Source organism: Triturus cristatus, chromosome 7, assembly GCF_964204655.1.
Source record: "Triturus cristatus chromosome 7, aTriCri1.1, whole genome shotgun sequence".
NCBI classification, from domain to species: Eukaryota; Metazoa; Chordata; class Amphibia; order Caudata; family Salamandridae; genus Triturus; species Triturus cristatus.
In genome coordinates, this window is record NC_140590.1 from 874,445,416 (window position 1) to 874,464,288 (window position 18,873).

Here is an 18,873-nt window from a genome sequence, read left to right on the forward strand (position 1 = left end):
GTGATTCTTCCAAAGTGGGCTGAGGGGCTGGGAGCCTCGTCGGGCCTCCGCAGTGATGTTGCAGCTGTTGGTCCTCCCAAGCGGAGCCCGTAACCCGCTGAGATTGATGTGAGGCAGACCCACATTGCTGGGAGGAAGGGAAAGCCTCCTGCTGCCTGAAATACTACAGTTTGCTAGGGGTTGGAGCAGCTACGAGGACCCGGACTTGATCGGTTCGGCAGTGCTTGTTTGGCCTGGCAGATTCAGCCGAGAGGAGCACCGCCTGATGCATACAGACCCCGGAAAGGAAGGAGATGGTCCAAGGCCCGAGTCTGTGCTTGGAGGTAGGGGCAGATTAATCCCCTAGAGGAGGATACAGGTGAGCGACTGGCCCCCCACAATAGCGAATTCCTGCACTACAGGGCTCCCTCCTCCTAGTAATCTCTATCACCCCCTTTGGCAGCGTGGAGACAGACAGACACGCTCGACTTGAAAAAAGCGCTGCAGTTTCACAGAGGAGAGCAGGAGCTCCAGCCGTTAGAACTGCCACAGCTGCGACGCTGAGCATCAAGGGCCACTGGAATTGTGCAATTGTGTGGAGCCCGTTAAGGATATTCACACTTCCATAGTTGGAGACCTACCTGTGCAACAGAAGCTGCCACTGTTGAGAGTCCTTGGAGGAACCACATTCCCCGGCATTCCCTGCGGGGTGCACGCACGCCACTGAGGCACTCAGTAAGCGCCAGGAGGTGCATAAAAGGGCGATCGGGCTTCCACGCCCGTCGTAGCCCGGAAGAGGCTGGGCTGGGCCAAGTCCCTAAGGTCTGCCATGCAAGTAGGTGACAGTAGGTGTTTGTAATATATTTGTTGCAATGGCAAAGCAAGTAATATGTAAGGAGAAAATTGTTGGTGTTACGGGTGGCGTAGCGGGAACATAAGATGCTTTTCTGACCTGTGCAGAGTCTGTTCTTAATCGTGAAATTCTGATGACAGAAAAGAAAATTTCCTTGGACCTTGTCTCTTTGCAAAGGAGGTCTTCTTTGGGACATATTAGCAGGGTGAGTTCCCCAAGGCAAGCTGTCCAAACGGTTTTGGTCTCTCATGAAGCCTCCGGTCACTTCACCGCTATGGACAGTGTTACCGATGACTCGCAACTCGCCAATAATGGGCCTATAGTCTCTACCTTTCCCTCATGCTTAGCGCAGACCTCCCCTGTAGATGAACAAGTGAACTTGAGGACTGTTCCTTTGGCTGCGCAAGTGGATGAACAATCTCTACCCTTGGACTCATCTCCAGTGCTTTCCTTTTCCCCCCAGAAGTTGATGTGTCCCTTAGAGTTACGAGGGCTAGGAATTATAAACATAAGATGTCCCCCGTTAAACAAAGGGGTGGTACAATTTTATGTGCCCCGGCAGTTAAGCAGATACGCAAGGTTCCACCTAAGGGATTAAAACAACCCTTAAAGAATAAATCTCTTTTCCCAGTGCCTGTTGCAGAAACCCATATAACTGACGGGGACTTTCTAAACCAAGCATCGACTCCATCCACACATACATCTCAGGTCCCCTTATCTATGGGAAGCAACGACGAGCAATGGTTAAGACTCAAGGCACTTATGTCTGTGCTGCTGGAGCCTCTAACCAGTAGGTTGCAGAAAATTGAGGAGAAGCTTGTAACTATAGAACATAGATTAAACGGGGTCAAAGAAAAGAGGTCCGCTAGTGTCATGTTTCCCACCCGGAGGCTATGGCTACTAGTCAACCGTCTACATCCGGTGTGGCTAGAATGGACACTCCCTTGGTGAGGGTAGATGTGGGGGGGGTTACGCCTGCAAGTGTCCTTAATAGTGCTATCACTAATCAGGCTTCTATCCCCAATAACCTCGAGTTAAATAGCCAGACCACTCTGGGGTTAGTACGTCAATCCCCACTCACCCTCTCACTGTGCCTCGGATCAGCACAGACCCAAACACCGTTTTTCTCCCTAGGCTTCCACCTGTAGTTTCCCTGACAGGCCATTGGAGACCATTGGTGGATTTTGCCTGTCAAAATAGCTACACTGCTCAAGGGGTCAGCATTCAATGCTCTAATAAGCAGGGGAAGGAAGTGGGGGGCAAAAACCATGAGCATGCTGCTACTGCTATAATTGATCTCCCCCCTGCATGTAGCCTATATACCATTGTCTTGGCAGGGGTCCCGGGGGCACAAGGGGAACACACTTATCAGCTAATGAACAAGGTTCTCCATTGGTTATGTAGATATGCCGGTTTTAACCTTAGAGACCACGCTTCAATACTAATGGCCAGGAGGGTAGCGTGGATCAAGAAGAGTACTAAAAGCCTTCCAGGGGACTGTGTTATCGTCACCCTAAGGCATCCAGGCATGGTTCAGAGCATTATACAACAGTGCAATGACTACCTAACTTTTGATACCCAAATAAGACCTTTACCTCTTGCTTACTTCTATAGATCGACGGGCCGCCCTAACTCCATCTTGGGCCCCCCGAGAACGGGTGGTGATTTGCTGAATGGTCAGGTTTATTATGGTAATCGTTTTGCCCCGCTGGAGTGCTTGGAGTCATTAGAGGGTGTAGATTGACTGGTCCTTGGGTCCTAAACCAGTCTTTAACCTCGGCTGATTCATAAAGCCGGACAGGGGTCAATTGTTTAGTCAGTGAAGCTAGTGAAGTAGGAACAAATGCTGGTGTTGGAGTTCGATCCCAAGATGCCCGGTCAAAACTTTCTGTTTATAACATGGATATAGTTACACCAAGCCCCAGTGAACATTGGATACTTAGAGAAGGCGAGAACACATATGAACACAGGGGTATTAATTTTATCTCCTGGAATATTTCGGGACTATCCAGCAAAATTCATGACCCACACTGGTTGAGAATGATTAGGAAGTATGATATCATTTGTCTTGAAGAGACCTGGGAAATTGGGCATGACATTTTTTTTGGAAGGTTATAAATCATACCATAGACCAGCAGCCAAATCACCGTCTGGGAGGGCCAAGGGAGATCTGATTGTTTTTGTAAGATTGGGAATGTCAGGCACATGGAGGGATTTGTTGTGGGACTCAGCAGTGACGCAGGGCATCATAATGACCACTCGTGCCATGTGTCTGATTATCCTACATTTTTACAACGCACAATCTAATTGTGAAGGAGGCAATTCGTTCTCTGAGCTTAACACGAGGCTGAGCTCAATACTGGACACGAATGCAGGTCGAACCAAACTAATCCTGTTGGGAGACTTTAATTGTCATTTGTGCCCAAATTTGATGATCACCAGGGGAGACTGGTCGACATGTCCAGTGCGTAAGGGCCTACATATGGAACACTCGCAGGCAGGTCTAGAACTTACTACTGTTACAAGTTCTTTTAAAGGGAGGGGTTGTAATTCTTTAATTGATTTTGTTTTTGTCACCCCTTTGTTGGCAAGTAGAATCCTAAACTTTCTCATTATTTCTAGCCCATTCAGTGATCACAAGTCACAACCCTCTTGTCTTTTTGCTCCCTACTACCGGCCATGCCACATCTCGCCTTACGGCCTCCTCCCTTTCAACCACGGGTCAAGGGCGGCGAGTAAGATGGGCACAAGTAGATACGGAATTATTTACTTCTTCTCTTTTTAAAGATGGACAGGAGCACATTATGAATTGCTTAGATCCCACTGTGGGGGGGCTGGAAATAATGACTTCCTTTGGGGCTCTTGCAAATTTGATTAGCACCCTTCTTACTGCCCCTGTGAGGAAATTTAACCCGCCGCAAAATAGATGGTTTGATGCCTCATGCTCACTTGCTCTAAGGAACCTTAAAATGGTTATGAAAGAATTCCCTCGTGTAAAGGCAAAAGTGGCTGAATGTTGGAAACAGTATAATAGGGTGTTAAAGGAGCGCAAGAGTCAAATTCAGCGCGCAGCCTGGGAAGATTTAACAGAGGCTGCAGAATTACACGATACTACATGCTTCTGGCAGGTGATAATAGCCCCTGCTTTGCAGATCCAAATAAGCCAGACATTTCAACAGTAATTTTACCGGATGATTGGCAGATGTACTTTAAAGGGCTTTATAACCACCCCACAGATCAAGTGGCCTTCTTGGCCCCAGTAATTTCTACGAATTCCACACAGTCACTATTTTTCTCTATGGAGGAAGTCAGTGTAGGTATTGCCGCCCTAAGCCGTAACAAGGCCCCAGGTCCCGACGGTATCCCGCCAGATCTTTATCATAGCAATCTTGAAGTGTGGATCCCGCTTCTGACCAGAGTTTTAAATGCTGCTATTACAAGTGAAATGCCATCCTCATGGTCCTCTGCAATAATTGTCCCGATATCTAAAAAGGGGGATAGGGACAGTTCCCACTGTTATCGTCCTATTTCGTTAATAGACGCTACCATGAAGGTTTTGGGTGGGGTGATTTTAAACAGACTGGAGGACTGGGCAGAACTTAAGGGGGTGATTACCGATACCCAGTATGGTTTTCGGAAAGGAAAGTCTACAGTGGATCAATGTCTCAATCTATATTTAATTAGTGCCAAATACACTATAGCCAAAAAGGGATCATTATTTCTGGCCATTATGGACCTCTCAGCTGCGTTCAATCGTGTGAACCGCAGCAAATTGTGGGCACTGCTTGGCGATATGGGGATTGACCCCCTACTCATAGGCATACTGCATACTCTTCATTCCGACACCTCAGCCGTAGTTAGGTACTCGCCCGCGGGGCATCTAACCAAAAGTTTTGAATGCTCGAGTGGGGTGCGCCAGGGTTGTATTCTTGCACCTTTTTTATTTGTGTTATATATAAATGGGTTGGACTCCACTCTTAGCAGTATTGCGACAGATGTCCCTAGGATAGGCTCACGTAAAGTTCCAGTCCTGTTATACGCAGATGATGCTGTTCTCCTTGCCCGCACTCCCTCTGCACTACAAATTTTTATCGATGGTTTTACAACTTTTATGACAAATCTAGACATGTCTACTAATCTCACTAAATCATATGTGATGACGGTAAACCACAAAGACAACAGAACTTTACAATTGGTACACATGTACTAGGAAACGTACCCATGTTTACTTACTTAGGCATAACCTTCGATGTAAAGTTGAATTTAATAGACAAAAAATGTCTTAACATGTCCGGGATTACAGGGACAATCAAGGGATATGCCACACGGCTGGGGTACTGGACTCCCGGTCTTATTTTAAAATTGTATAATTCCATTTGTTGTTCAGCGGTTCTATATGGTAGCGAAGTTCGGGGCTTCACAGCAACGTCTAAACTTCAAACTGTGGAAAATAAATATTTGAAAAGCCTGCTGAGAGTTCCGCCTAGCTCACCTAATTTTAGCATACACGAGGAGTTGGGGGTCAGCTATATCTCTGACTTGGTGGCCGTCAGACCTCTTCTTTGTTGGCTTAAAATTTGGCTCAACGAAGACTCTGGACTAACAAAATACGTTTTATTGGACTGCTTGAACTTGGATCATAGCAGCAGAATTCCGTGGCTGCGATACGTCAAAACCTTTATGAAGTTGGGACGTGAGGAACTGTATAGTGCACCCCAGATAATTAGGCCCAGCGACAAGGGGAGTATAAAGATCTTACATTCTAACTTTCTGGTTACCACTCGTGAAAAGGCGGAACTCTCAAAGCGGACTGTGAGAGAACATGCCTTGGTCAAAACAACCACTGGTATAGAACCCTATCTGTCTTTTGTACTTAACCCACATGAAAGATTTTTAATGACTCGTTTCAGATTTGGTCTTATCCACTTTTTACTAGCAGTGTCAGAGGGCTTTACTGATAAACTTAGTGATAAAGGGCCCTGCGGCTGTGACCATAGATCTTCACAGGATACCCTTCACTTTATATTTTTATGCTCTTTTTATGCCGGTCCAAGGAGACAGTATCTGAAAGATCTGCTCAAGAAACTTAAGTTTAAACATGTAAGGGTGGCATTACTGTTTTTAAAAATGTCTACTGATCACTTTACATTATTTTGTGTTTTAAACTTTTTGAAGGCAGCAATGAGATTACGTAAAACTAGAGGAGTTGTCTATTAACTCATTGTAATGAATTTGAAGATTGTGTACTGTATTGACTGGTTGGGAGGTTTTCCTTTTAAATGTAATGCTTTTATGATTTAATTTTAAATCGAAATAAAGCTTATTATTGATTGATTATTGATTGAGTACAAAAAGTAGCCTGCAGGTAGGGCTACTGAAATGGTGATAATTGTCTTTGCAAATTGGCGATAACAATTACTTTGCACCTTCCTCGTCCAATCGTCACGAATATGGTATACATCCACTACACCTGAAGAAGTAGAATGAGTAGTTTAAGTCTACGAAAGATATGTACAGTAGTTGTTACTAACTCTTAAAAACAGGCAATCGGAATTCTGCAGTTATGCCCCAAAAACGATTGACAATTGTTTAATGTGTAATCGATTTTTGAGGCTTAATTTCTTGTGATCAACATGATGACTAGAGGAGACATCCCTCCTTACTGCAACATCTGTTCGGAAAGTCATAATGAAATAGAAAAGAGGAGCATAGGATTTAAGGTGGGAAAGTGCTCATTTGAAAAGTATTCTGTCCACTGAGCTTAATGGGGTTGTGCTGTCAGAATACTATTATTCCACCCTAAATGACATGGGTGTATCAAGTCTTTAACAGCCAGAGTACTCTGTCGCCACTGCTGAACTTTATATCACCTTCTTTGTTCTTAATTAGAACACTTCGTTCCTATGGGGCAGAATGTTGCAATATTCTTATAGCATGCTGTAGTAGGTTATACTATAGCCGTATAGCCCGCCGTAGCGGGCTATACCGGCTATTAAAGGCCCGCTGGAGCGTTAAAGGCCCGAGCCGAAGGCGAGGGACTTTAACAAAAGCAGCGGGACTTTAATAGCGGTATAGCCCTGCTACGAAGGGCTATAAGGCTATTAGAACATTCTGCCACTAGAGGGCAGAATGTTCTAACAAATTAAACAAAGGCTTCTTGAAGCTCGAGGGGATTTAAACCCCCTCGAGCTTCGAGAAGCTATTGTAAAACATTGGAATGTTGCTCTGCGGGCCTTTACCGGCCCGTAGAAGCATGGAGCACTCCATTGTCTACAATGGAGCTCCCAACATTCGAATGTTCTAATGATCATTAAAGTCCCATTCCCTCATTATACTTCTTCACTTTCTTATCAGCCCTGTAATAGTAGGTTATAAAGGTGTATTAGGAAGATCAGCCCTCGTAGTACAGAATATTTTATTAGTATTCCAGCCCACTGTAGGCTGGCATTACAGTCTTAAAGTCCCCTCATTTGTTATAGACTTCACTTTTGGAATCAGCCTGAATCAGGACCCTTCTTGTGTGCAATATAAATGTAATAATAATAATAATAATAATAATAATTGGCTAGGATAGCCTGAAAAAGAAAGTTGAAAAGGTATTTTAGGAACATTTGTCCTCATGGGGCAATATACTCTAATAGCGTTATAGCCCGCTTAGAAGGCAATTACATTCTTTATAGTCCCACTCACTTGTTATAGCCCTTCACATTTAGCTTGGACCTATAACACTAAAGTGGGCCTTTAATGGCCAGATTAGCATGCCAAAAAGAACAATCCATTATTCCATTAATTAAAAGCATTACAAATGTCATATTATGATAAAACCCAATAAATATACAGTTTTGAATTGGCTACCATTGGTTGTGACGTAAAAATTAAAAGATTCATCACCAGTAATGGGGGAGGAGAAAAAGCAATCGCTGCTGTATATTTAAACATATGGCTTGAAAAATATAAGTTTGTTCATGGGCAATCGGGTGGCTGTTTAGGCTTGTTATTAAGACTTGCTTAAAGTAGTACAGTTCTCCTTTGATGGCAAACTGTCCGATGTTGATTATTTATTTATTTTCGGCATTTATAAAGCGCACTGTCACCATTGCAGGCATCCTGGCGCTGACTGGATCAAGAGAGACGTAAAATGAAGCAAAAAAAAACCGAAAGTTATCAGACAGAGGATTTGGGGAATAACCAGGTTTTGATCCTTCTCCTAAATGGGAGAAGTTCAGAAATATGCCTAATATCGGCAGGGAGCGAGTTCCAAAGCTTGGCAGCAGTTACCTCGAAGGATCTGCCTCCAGATCTAACTCTCTTGAATCTGGGAACCACTATCAGTTTGGCCTCAGAGGAGCGAAGCTGCCTGGCTGGAGTGTACCACGTAAATTTCAAATGTAGGGAGGCAGGGCCAGTTCCATGGAGCGCCCTAAATGCTATACAAAGGGCTTTGAACTGCACTCTCTGCCTCACCGGTAACCAGTGTAGTTTACTCAGAGAGGAGAGCCCGTGTGCTCTTCTCGGATGCCCCAAGGCCAGCTTAGCAGCTGCTGATTGAACCCTTTGGAGCCTGTCCAGCAGGAAGCCAGGGGATCCCAGCAGAAGGGCATTGCAATAATCCAATCTGCTGGGGATGGTGCATCTTACCACTTGAACACGAGCATGTGGGGGAAGGAGAGGAAGGACTTTCCTTAGGGAACGGAGGATGGCAAAGCAGCAAGCAGTAGTCTTATGGATATGCGTCTCCAAACTGAGCTTGTAATTTAGCATGACCCATAGGTTACGCACTGATTCCACCGGCCGGACAGTGGTCCCCGTTTCAGGGGGCCAGAAATTATCAGGGAAGGGTCGGGGAATCTTAGTTCCAGCGCAGAAGAGCACCTCCATTTTCCCTGCGTTAAACTGAAGGGAGTTGTCCCTAAGCCAACGGGAGGTGGCACGCAAGCAGTTGTGAAAGATCTCAACCGAAGAAGAGTCCTCACCCTCCAGCGAGAGGATCATTTGCGTGTCGTCGGCGTAGTTGACAATTTTAATATCAAAACTTTTAATTAGCGTAATCAGGGGTCTAAGATAAAGGTTAAAAAGGATTGGGCTAATTGCAGAGCCCTGAGGGACCCCGTGTGAGATCAAAGTAAAGGCTGACTGAAAAGGAGGGATAGACACCGCCTGCTGCCTATCCTGTAAAAATGAGTGGAACCACTGCACTGCCGACCCTCGTACTCCCGCCTCAGACAGCCGCTTCAACAAAATCTTATGGTTCACCGTGTCGAAGGCGGCAGACATGTCAAGCAGGATCAAAAACGTCGCCTGCTTTCTATCTGCACGCCTTTGATTAGGCTATTGCTCAGCGTCGGCTGGTACCCTAAATATAAATATTTGGTGAGGCAACCACCCAAATATTTAGGGTACCAGCCGCATGAGGTAAGGGCCAAAGCAGTCAGTCATGGCTTGTTGTAAACAGTGTTTATAATGAAGCACAACTGACAGCTGGGATTGAGGGTGAAGACTTTCATGAATCTATTCAACTATCAAAAATCACACCATTCATCACCTGGTGTTTTTCTCCATGACGAATGGCACGAATGTGGGCAAAGGCGGAAACAAACCACCCTCTCCGCAATAACTATATACCAGTGGGAACATGTTACAGTAAAACAACGCCAATGTGAAGCCAGGCCTATCTTTACATGGAGGTGTGTGCTTCTTTTGATGAGCAAGCTGTCCTACAAGAATGGTGCGGTCAACCTCCCAGCATACCGTTGATCAATGGCCGCGTAGCCGGGCCTCTCCATTAGTTCTTGACAACACTACCTCCATACCTGAAGCTGTAGTGGTGTTACTCCGTAAACGAGTCCCTGGCAGAAATGGGAAGCTAAATTATTCCCACATAAAATAAACACTTAGTCTATCAATTACATGTGTGTCAGATTTAATACCCAAAATGCAGTTGATCATTCTCTGTAAAAGTCTTGGATGCAAGTACATTCAAATAACCGTTTTAGAGTTACAAAATAAATCCACCTAATTATAGCAAATCAGTTTCCTCGCATTCCACTTTGTTTTTAAATGTGCTACTTATTTAACTTGCAAACAAAACATAAATAAATCTGTAGATATATATGTTACACCTCTTTAACTCCAGGCCAGTGGTGTAGCAAGGAGGGGGTGGGGGGTGGTCCGCACCGGGCAGCATGGGTTTTGGAGGCGGTGGTATCCTCCGGCTCTTACATGAGTTTGCCGTGGGAGTGGCAAATGCAGAAATCATTGCGAGCACCCCCTCCAATCAATTAATCAATCAGGTGTTTGTAAAGCGCGACTACTCACCCGTGAGGGTCTCAAGGTGCCGGGGGAGGGGGGTTTCGCAGGTTCCTGTCCATCAAGGAGGGGGTCTGTCGAAGAGCCAGGTTTTGAGGTTTCTTGTGAAGATGGGGAGAGATGTTGTCTGTCTGAGGTGGAGAGGGTGGGCGTTCCAGGCTCTGGCCGCGAGGCAGGAGAAGGAGCGGCCGCCTGATCTGGTCTTTCTGGTGCGGGGGACCACAGCGTAGGAGAGCTGGGCTGATCGTAGGGTCCTTTGGCGTGCGTGGAATTTGAGTCGGCTGTTCAGATATGCTGGTCTGCTGTCATGGAGGGCCTTTGAGCGTGGATGAGCATCTTGAAGGTGACTCTAGCTTCAATGGGGAGCCAGTGGAGTGTGTGCAGGTGCTGGGAGATGTGGCAGTGTCTTGGCAGGTTGAGGCCCAGTCTTGCGGCGGCGTTTTGGATGTTCTGTAGTTTACGAGTGAGGTTTTTGTTTATTCTGGCATAGAGTGCGTTGCCATAGTTAAGCCTGCTGGTGACCAGGGCGTGAGTGACGGTCTTTCCGTGTTCGAGGTGGATCCATTTGAAGGTCTTATGTAGGAGGCAGAGGGTGTGAAAGCAGGAGGACGAGACGAAGTTGATCTGGCAGTCAATTTTCAGCTCTGAGTCCAGGATGATTCCCAGGTTGTGTGCATGGTCTGTGTGGGTGGGTGGGCTTCCGAGGGCGGGGGGGCTACCAGGTGTCGTTCCAGGCATCGGGGTTTGGGCCCATGATGAGTACTTCCGTTTTGTTGGTGTTTAGTTGTAGGCAGCTGTTTTTCATCCATTTGGCGACGGCTTCCATATCTTCTCGAAAGTTGTGTCTGGTGGTGTTGGGTTCATTGGATAGGGAGAGGATGATTTCGGTGTCGTCTACATATGACACAATGTTGAGTTTGTAGGTTCTGACGATGGGGGCGAGCGGAGCCATGTAGACGTTGAAGAGCATAGGGCTGAGGGTGGACCCCTAGGGACTCCGCAGGTGGTAAGAGTAGGGTCCGAGAGGAAAGGGGGGAGTCTGACCCACTGCGTTCTGCCAGAGAGGAAGGAGCGGATCCAGTCGAGGACCTTGCCTTGAATCCCTGCGTTGTGGAGTCTGCGTATTAGGGTGCGGTGAGAGACTGTGTCGAACGCTGCTGAGAGGTCGAGGAGGATGAGGGCTGCTGTTTCTCCTTTGACCAGTAAGGTGCGAATGTCGTCTGTTGTGGCGAGGAGGGCGGTTTCCGTACTGTCTTTTTTTCTGAAGCTGGATTGGGATGTTGTGCTCTTCGATGAATGTGGCAAGTTGGCTGTTGATGGCTTTCTCGATGACTTTAGCTGGGAATGGGAGCAGGGAGATGGGTCTGTAGTTGTTGAGGTCGGTGGGGTCTGCCGAGGGTTTCTTCAGGAGGGGGTTGATCTCAGCGTGTTTTCAGTCGTCGGGGCACGAGGCGGTTGCCAGGGAGCAGTTGATGGTGTGGCAGAGCATGGGTGCGATGGTATCGGTGGGGAAGGGGTCCGTGGGGGCCCCGGAGTGGATTGATTTCATCGTCTTCATTGTGTCTTCGGTAGTGAGGGCTGTCCAGTTGTCAATCGTTGGCTTCAGGGTGTCGGGGGTGGTCGGTGAGGGTTCAGTGTGTTGGTTGTCTTCGTCAAAGTTGTTGTAGATGCTCTTGATTTTGTGGTGGAAAAAGGTGCTGAGTTTGTTGCAGAGGTCTTATGAGGGAGGGATGTCGGTGGACTCGCTGGTGGGTTGGGCGAACTCCTTGATGATGTTGAAGAGTTCTTTGCTGTTGTGTGCATGAGTGGAGATTCTGTCTTCAATTGCTTTTTTCCTCGTTTTTCTGATGAGTTTGTGGTGGGCGTTGGTGGCAGCTCTGAAGTTGTTCTGGGCTTCTGTGGATTTGGTATTCCTCCAGGCCTTTTTCATGGCGGCGGCAAGTGCGTCTGGACTCTCGAAGTTCGGTGGTGAACCATCTAGCTTTCTTGGCATGGGTGTTGTTTGTTTTTCTTGAGGGGGGCTATGGTATCTGTGCAGGGTTTGGGCTGTGGTGTTGGGGTTGTCGTTTTCCGCGATGGTTGGGGTGGAGTTGGTGAGTGATGAGGTAAGCTGGTCGTTGGTGATTCTTGTCCAGTTTCTCTGTGGGAGCAGGTGCTGGTGTCAGTGGATGGTGGGTGTTCTGAAGGTGAAGTGGACGCATCGATGGTCAGTCCATGGGAGTTCAGCGGTGTGGCTGAAGGTGATGGAGTTTCCTGTTGTGAAGAGGGGATCGAGGGTGTGTCCTGCTGAGTGCGTGGGTTCGGTCATGATCAATGTTGTGGAGGTTGTCCAGGAGGGATGTGGTGCTGGGGTCCAGTTGGTTGTCGAGGTGGAAGTTGAGGTTTCCCAGTAGGGTGTAGTTGGTGGACGTGATGGCATGTGGGGAGATGATGATCATGATGGAGTTGGTGAAAAGTCTGTGGGGTACAGGGGGTCGGTAGATGAGGGTTCCTTGGAGGGTGGAGGTAGGGCTGACCAGTATCTTGAAGTGAAGGTGTTCCATCAGGTCTGTGGGCTCGTCGGGGAGTGTGCTCAGGCAGATGGTGGATTTGTGGATGATGGTGATTCCTCCTCCTGGGTGGGTGGGGCGGTCCTTCCTGGAGATCTTGTATCCTTGGGGAATGGCGATGGCGATGTCCGGTCCTGAGGGGGTGTTGGTTCAGGTTTCGGTAAAGAATGCTATGTCCGGTGGTGCTGTCGAGGAGGTGGCGTGTTTGTGGAGGGATCAGATGTTGAGGAGGATGCATTGCAGGGTCTTTGGTTCAGTTGTGTTCTTGCGGGTGGGTTGCGCTGGGTCCGTGGTCTTGGCGGTGCTGCAGTAGTGCCGGCAGCGGTGACAGCTGAAGGGTCCGTGGGTGTCAGCTGGTGATACTAGCTTGCAGTTGTTGTTGCGTGGAATGCCGCTGGGTCGTAGCATTGGCGGTGCAGAGATCCAGGGTTCCTGGTGCTGGTCTCATTCGGGTTGCGGACGGGCGCAGACGAGCTTGCCTTTGGTGCGCCGGTGGAGGGAGAGCAATTTCACTGACAATGAGTCAGTGGTCTTGCTCGCCTGTCCCCACAGCGGCCACCATTAAGTAGGGGTCGGGGGGCTGGACAGCTGGGAGGCGGGAGTGGGGAGGGGAGCTGGATTGAGCTGGTCGCACTGGTCATGCTGGGGGGGAGGGGCCACGGGGGCAGCAGCGGCAGGGAATAACGGGCTGAAAAAGGCAAAAGGAAAAAGGCAAAAAGAGGGAGAAAAGTGCAAATAAGGCAGCACAAGTGCAAGAAACAGTGGAGGAAAGACACCGAGGACACAGAAGGAGAATGAAAGGGGGAGATTGAGATGAGGGTAAAAAACGAGTGAAAAACAGAGGAAAGACACTGAAGGCGAGTGAAGGGGGGAGCTTGAAATGAGGGGAAAATGACAGAAAACGGAGGAAATACTCAGAAGGAGAGTGAAGGGGAGAGATAGAAGTGAGGGAAAAAAACGAGTGAAAAAGGAGAGAAAAAGGAGAGCGAGAGAATGGAGACAGAGGTTCACTGGACCACCAGGGATGAGGCGCATGTGAAACCTACGGGTGGAGGAGGGCCTCGAACACCAACACTCAAGAGTGCAGGGCCTCGGGGGAAGGCCTCACTTAATGGTGGAGCTGCGAGGGAGGGAGAGCAATTTCACTGACAATGAGTCAGTGGCCTTGCACGCCTGTCTTGCAGCGGCCGCCATTAAGTAGGGGTCGGGGAGGGCTGGACAGCTGGGAGGCCGGAGTGGGGAGGGGAGGGGAGCTGGATTGGGCCGGTAGCACTGGTCGTGCTGGGGAGGAGGGGCCGCGGGGGCAGCAGTGGCAGGGAAAAACGGGCTGAAAAAGGCAAAAGGAAAAAGGCAAAAAGAGAGAGAAAAGTGCAAATAAGGCAGCAAAAGTGCAAGAAAGAGTGGTGGAAAGACACAGAGGACACAGAAGGAGAGTGAAAAGGGGAGATTGAGATGAGGGTAAAAAACAAGTGAAAAACGGAGGAAAGACACAGAAGGAAAGTGAAGGGGGAGCTTTAAATGAGGGGAAAAACGACAGAAAATGGAGGAAAGACCCAGAAGGAGAGTGAAGGAGGGAGATAGAAGTGAGGGGAAAACCGAGTGAAGAAGGAGAGAAAAATCAGAGCGAGAGAATGGAGACAGAGGTCCACTGGACCACCAGGGATGAGACGCAGGTGAAACCTGCGGGTGGAGGAGGGCCTCAAACAACAACACTCAAGAGTGCAAGGGCTCGGGGGAAGGCCTCACTTAATGGTGGAGCTGAGAGGGAGGGAGAGCAATTTCACTGACAATGAGTCAGTGGCCTTCCTCGCCTGTCCCTGCAGTGGCCACCATTAAGTAGGGGTCGGCGAGGGCTGGACAGCTGGGAGGCGGGAGTGGGGAGGGGAGCTGGATTGGGCCGGTCACACTGGTCGTGCTGGGGGGGAGGGGCCGCGTGGACAGCAGCGGCTGGGAAAAACGGGCTGAAAAAGGCAAAAGGAAAAAGGCAAAAAGAGAGAGAAAAGTGCAAATAAGGCAGCAAAAGTGCAAGAAAGTGTGGAGGAAAGACACAGAGGACACAGAAGAAGAGTGAGGGTAAAAAAACTAGTGAAAAACGGAGGAAAGACACAAAAGGCGAGTGAAGGGGGGAGCTTGAAATGAGGGAAAAATGACAGAAAACAGAGGAAAGACCCAGGAGGAGAGTGAAGGGGGAGATAGAAGTGAGGGGAAAAAACGAGTGAAAAAGGAGAGAAAAAGGGGAGCGAGAGAATGGAGACAGAGGTCCACTGGACCACCAGTGATGAGGCGTAGGTGAAACCTGCGGGCGGAGGAGGGCCTCGAACACCAACACTCGAGAGTGCAGGGGCTCGGGGTAAGGCCTCACTTAATGGTGGAGCTGCGAGGGAGGGAGAGCAATTTCACTGACAATGAGTCACTCCAGCTCAGCCGTCGAGGGGCGGCAAAGGCATGGACCACCATGAGCGGCAAAGTGCCTAGCTACGCTACTGCTCCAGACACAAAATATGTCTTTCAAAAGGAAGTCAGAAAGCTGGCTTTGGTCTACCAGATGCATGCACCGTTAACTGCACCACCTGTGACACATTAGGACAATTGCAAATATGTTTGTGTCACCAGTTGTCAGGCATTGTGGTCTAACATAAAATTTACCTGACTGCCAAAGCTCTTAGTAACCTTTTCTACTGTTGTTTGTTATGAATCTCTTGTTGAAAACCCCCATTTCCTGCTGAATAAATACTTAATTGCAATATTTTTAGATGTTCTTCGGGGCTGTTAATGAACAACCGCTTGCACTGTATGTCATGTTAAAATGTCAGCAGTTCCCCCCAGTAGCTGAGTTACTGCCTTTGTCGAGGGCGCGAAGTGCTATACAATGCCATAATACAATTATATAGTGCAAGTTACAGTTGTTGTGTTTTTTAAAAATGTTTTTCGAACATATATATTTTTTTGATAATAATTATGCAATTGTAATTCCTCAAACAAGGAGAAGTGACAGGAACTGTTTTCCTCCTTCCAAATATGTGTCAACAGTAGGGGTGAGACAGTATATATACTTGTCCAACTCATTTCCATTTTCCTGCAGATCCACTGGTGTGTTTGTCTTTTAAGCATGGTGCAGCCCCTAACACCTATGCTGGCTCGCCTCCTCCACTCCTCGTCCTTGAGTCCCTTGCCGCTCTGACTGCAGCAATGAAATTCCCCCCAATCCAGACACTGCTCTCATGCAGCTGATAATATTCAGCAGCATGAGAGCAATGCCAGGATTGGCTGAAGCAGGCTACCTCGACACTCCTGGAGGCACTGAGTGCCTGTGGCTGCTCTCCACCCAGGTGTCTAAGACAGCTAGGTAGAGACGTTTACACTTCGCAGATCAGGCAGGCCCTCACAAGACAGCTGGCCAAAATAACATGCGCAGTGTAAACTTTTTGAGTGAGTATCACCACCTCTGCTGCCAGACAGCAGAAGTGGCTCCGCCCCAAAACATGTCTTGATTGGGGAAGGGGAAAAACCAGTATATTTTATTACCATTTTATTTTTCGCCTTTGCAGCAGCACTGGCCGCAGGGGTGCAACGCTCCTCTGCCCTAATGGAAGGGCCGCTGCTGCTATTGCTCTGAGCTTAGTAACTGCTAAACTCTTAACTTTTACAAGCTTGCAGTTCAACTCAATGTGTTGACCGTTCAGACTCTGAATTAATGCTTGTTTGCAAGTGAGTATATGCATTGTTTTTAAGTATAGTTGTTGTATTGTTTTTCAAAGATCTAGTTACTCCAGGCAAGTGCAGAGTATGTAATAAAGTTTCATTTTTATAGCCACGGAGTTTGCAAGTTTTGGTCAACAGCGACTGTTCCCATTTAGGTGTTAGATCTTCAGTAGCCACGCATTCAATTTGAAACTTCAATTTCAAATATTCTGAAAAACGTGTGCTAAGATAGCCTTGCTGTTTTTTCTGTTTGTACATGTTTAACACCATCCATGTGTTTTTTTGCAATTTTGATTTGGCTTCTTGGTGAGCTATTAGTTTTACTGTTTGGTTTACTAATCTATTAAAGTCTGCTATTGTAGTTGTGGATGCCCACAGTTTATGTAATTGACATGTGTTCAAAGCTCTATTTAAGTGCTTATACCAAATGTTGTTTAGCTTAGCAGGGCTTGAAAAATCCACTCGCCCGCTCGCTACAGCAAGCCAGATTTAATAAGAATGAGCTAAGTTTAGGGCGTACTCGCCCTTTCTGGCGAGTAGGACGACAAAGTGACTATTCGGATCAAACGTGACAAGATAATAAGATTTAAAGGCATCTTTATTGCTCTCAAAGTGAATTGCAATAAAAATTACTTTAAATCTTGTTATCTTGTCACATTGGCTCAAGAGACCGAGGTCAAGTACATTACAGTTAGGTCGAGTAGATTTTTAAAGTTACTAGAGATGCAGATCAGACATACATTTTTAACCAGTCGTAATGTCCCAATCATAAAAGAGAACCAGGTACTATATCAGCATTCATTGAACGTTTTATGACATAAGGCAATTGCAATGTCTCAGTAGGGTCTATAATCTGATATAGAAACTTTTCCCAGGCTATGACCCCAGGCACAGGATAAGCTGTAATGTTTGCAGCATAAAAACCTCTTCGAGTTTGTGGGATGAAGAGTGGGGCTGTTTTTCACAATCCACAGGTAATGCAATTGTTCTTGCTGGGACAAAATGTCCATTGAGTAGCAGTAAAACAGTGAATATCATTGGCAACCACGTAATGAGTAAAAAAGTTCCCAAAGCGATCCAGGAATAGGACCACAGAGGAATCATATACATGTCACAAAACCACTGACCAGGGTGAAGCAGTCTTCATCAAGTGTTTTTGAAAAGGGTTGAAAAATTGTCTGTCATGTTCTGCATCATTGGTCCCTCCGGACTCTCGAAAAGGTCCAGTTCAAGGCCCAGCATTGGGTGGAATTTCATAGTAGGCCATGGAATAAAGTTGGACAGCGGCCACTGTCATGTCGGCAGCATCAGCTGTGGTTGCTGTACTCATTTTTCTGCGTAGAGTGTTAAGCTCAAGAATCCCGGCCGGGAAGTAGAGCTAGAAGTGTTACTGCTTTGTTCAGGGGGAGAGGCTGGGAGGCGCTACCCTGAATCCTTCTTGGTGTCTGCTGCGCCCGGCTGTAGAGGGCTGGCCACATATTGTTTTTTTATAATTTGGTCGATAGATACCTGTCTATTCCTTGTTAATCCAGGCAGAGGATGCAGGATAACAGCGTTGCTGCCTTTTACCCAAGAACTGTGACGGCTGGTCTGTAGGATGTCTCAAACTCTTGCTTGTCATGGATTTTCTCCCAAACTAGGTCCCCAAATTTGGGAACCCACCTGTCGGCGGCAGTAATAGCCTTCACTTCACTAGTGGTGGTGTCAGAGTGGTTTGTGTTAGACAGCTTATCTCTGACTTCTTTGATACTCTATAAAACATTCAGACATTTCTCCAAGTCAAATATATCTTCATCCTCAACCTTCCAAATTATCTAAGTCAGGCACATGCATTTGAACTCCGAAGAGAACCTCGTATGGAGTGTGTCCTCCCAATACTCATCTAGGCAAGTTATATAATGGTCTTTGAACTCTAAACAGATTACGGTACCAATTAAGACCTGAACTTCAATTTTCTCTCATACTAGGGTCCCCAACTTTGGGAACTCACCTGTCGGTGATAGTAATAACCTTCTCTTCACAGGTGGTGGTGTCAGAGTGGTCTGTGTTAGGCAGCTTATCACTGACTTCTTGGATACTCTGTAAAACAATCAAAAGGGTTCCCAAAGTCAAAATTATCTCCATCCACCACCTTCCCAGAATGATCTAAGTCAGGTATATACATAGGAACTCCGAAGAGAACCTCGTATGGAGTGTGTCCTCCCAATACTCATCTAGGCAAGTTATTCAATGGTCTTTGAACTCCATAAAAATTATGCTACCAATTGAGACCTGAATATAACTCTCTAGCAGTCAAAACCTGTTCAATCATGCCACTGGCCCTCTCTACTATGTCGTTCAATTCAGCTTTGAACAAACAGCAGACTTTGAAGCTCTGTAAGTCTAGGCACTGAAAATGATTTATGACAGCTGAAGTGTTTGCATTGCTCTGTGGCCAAACTCATAGGTATCGAGAACATGAATCAATATCAGTTAGCTGAATTT

The 18,873-nt window shown here is 47.1% G+C and overlaps 1 long non-coding RNA gene across 1 annotated transcript in view; it reads left to right on the plus strand.

The window, feature by feature from the left end:
- The first annotated feature begins 206 nt into the window (after positions 1-206).
- LOC146810797 (uncharacterized) overlaps positions 207-18,873 on the plus strand; it is a 308,270-nt gene continuing 289,603 nt past the window's right edge. The window contains exon 1 of the long non-coding RNA XR_014965733.1: positions 207-814. This is a non-coding gene — a long non-coding RNA (uncharacterized LOC146810797). The remainder of the gene's footprint in view (positions 815-18,873) is intronic.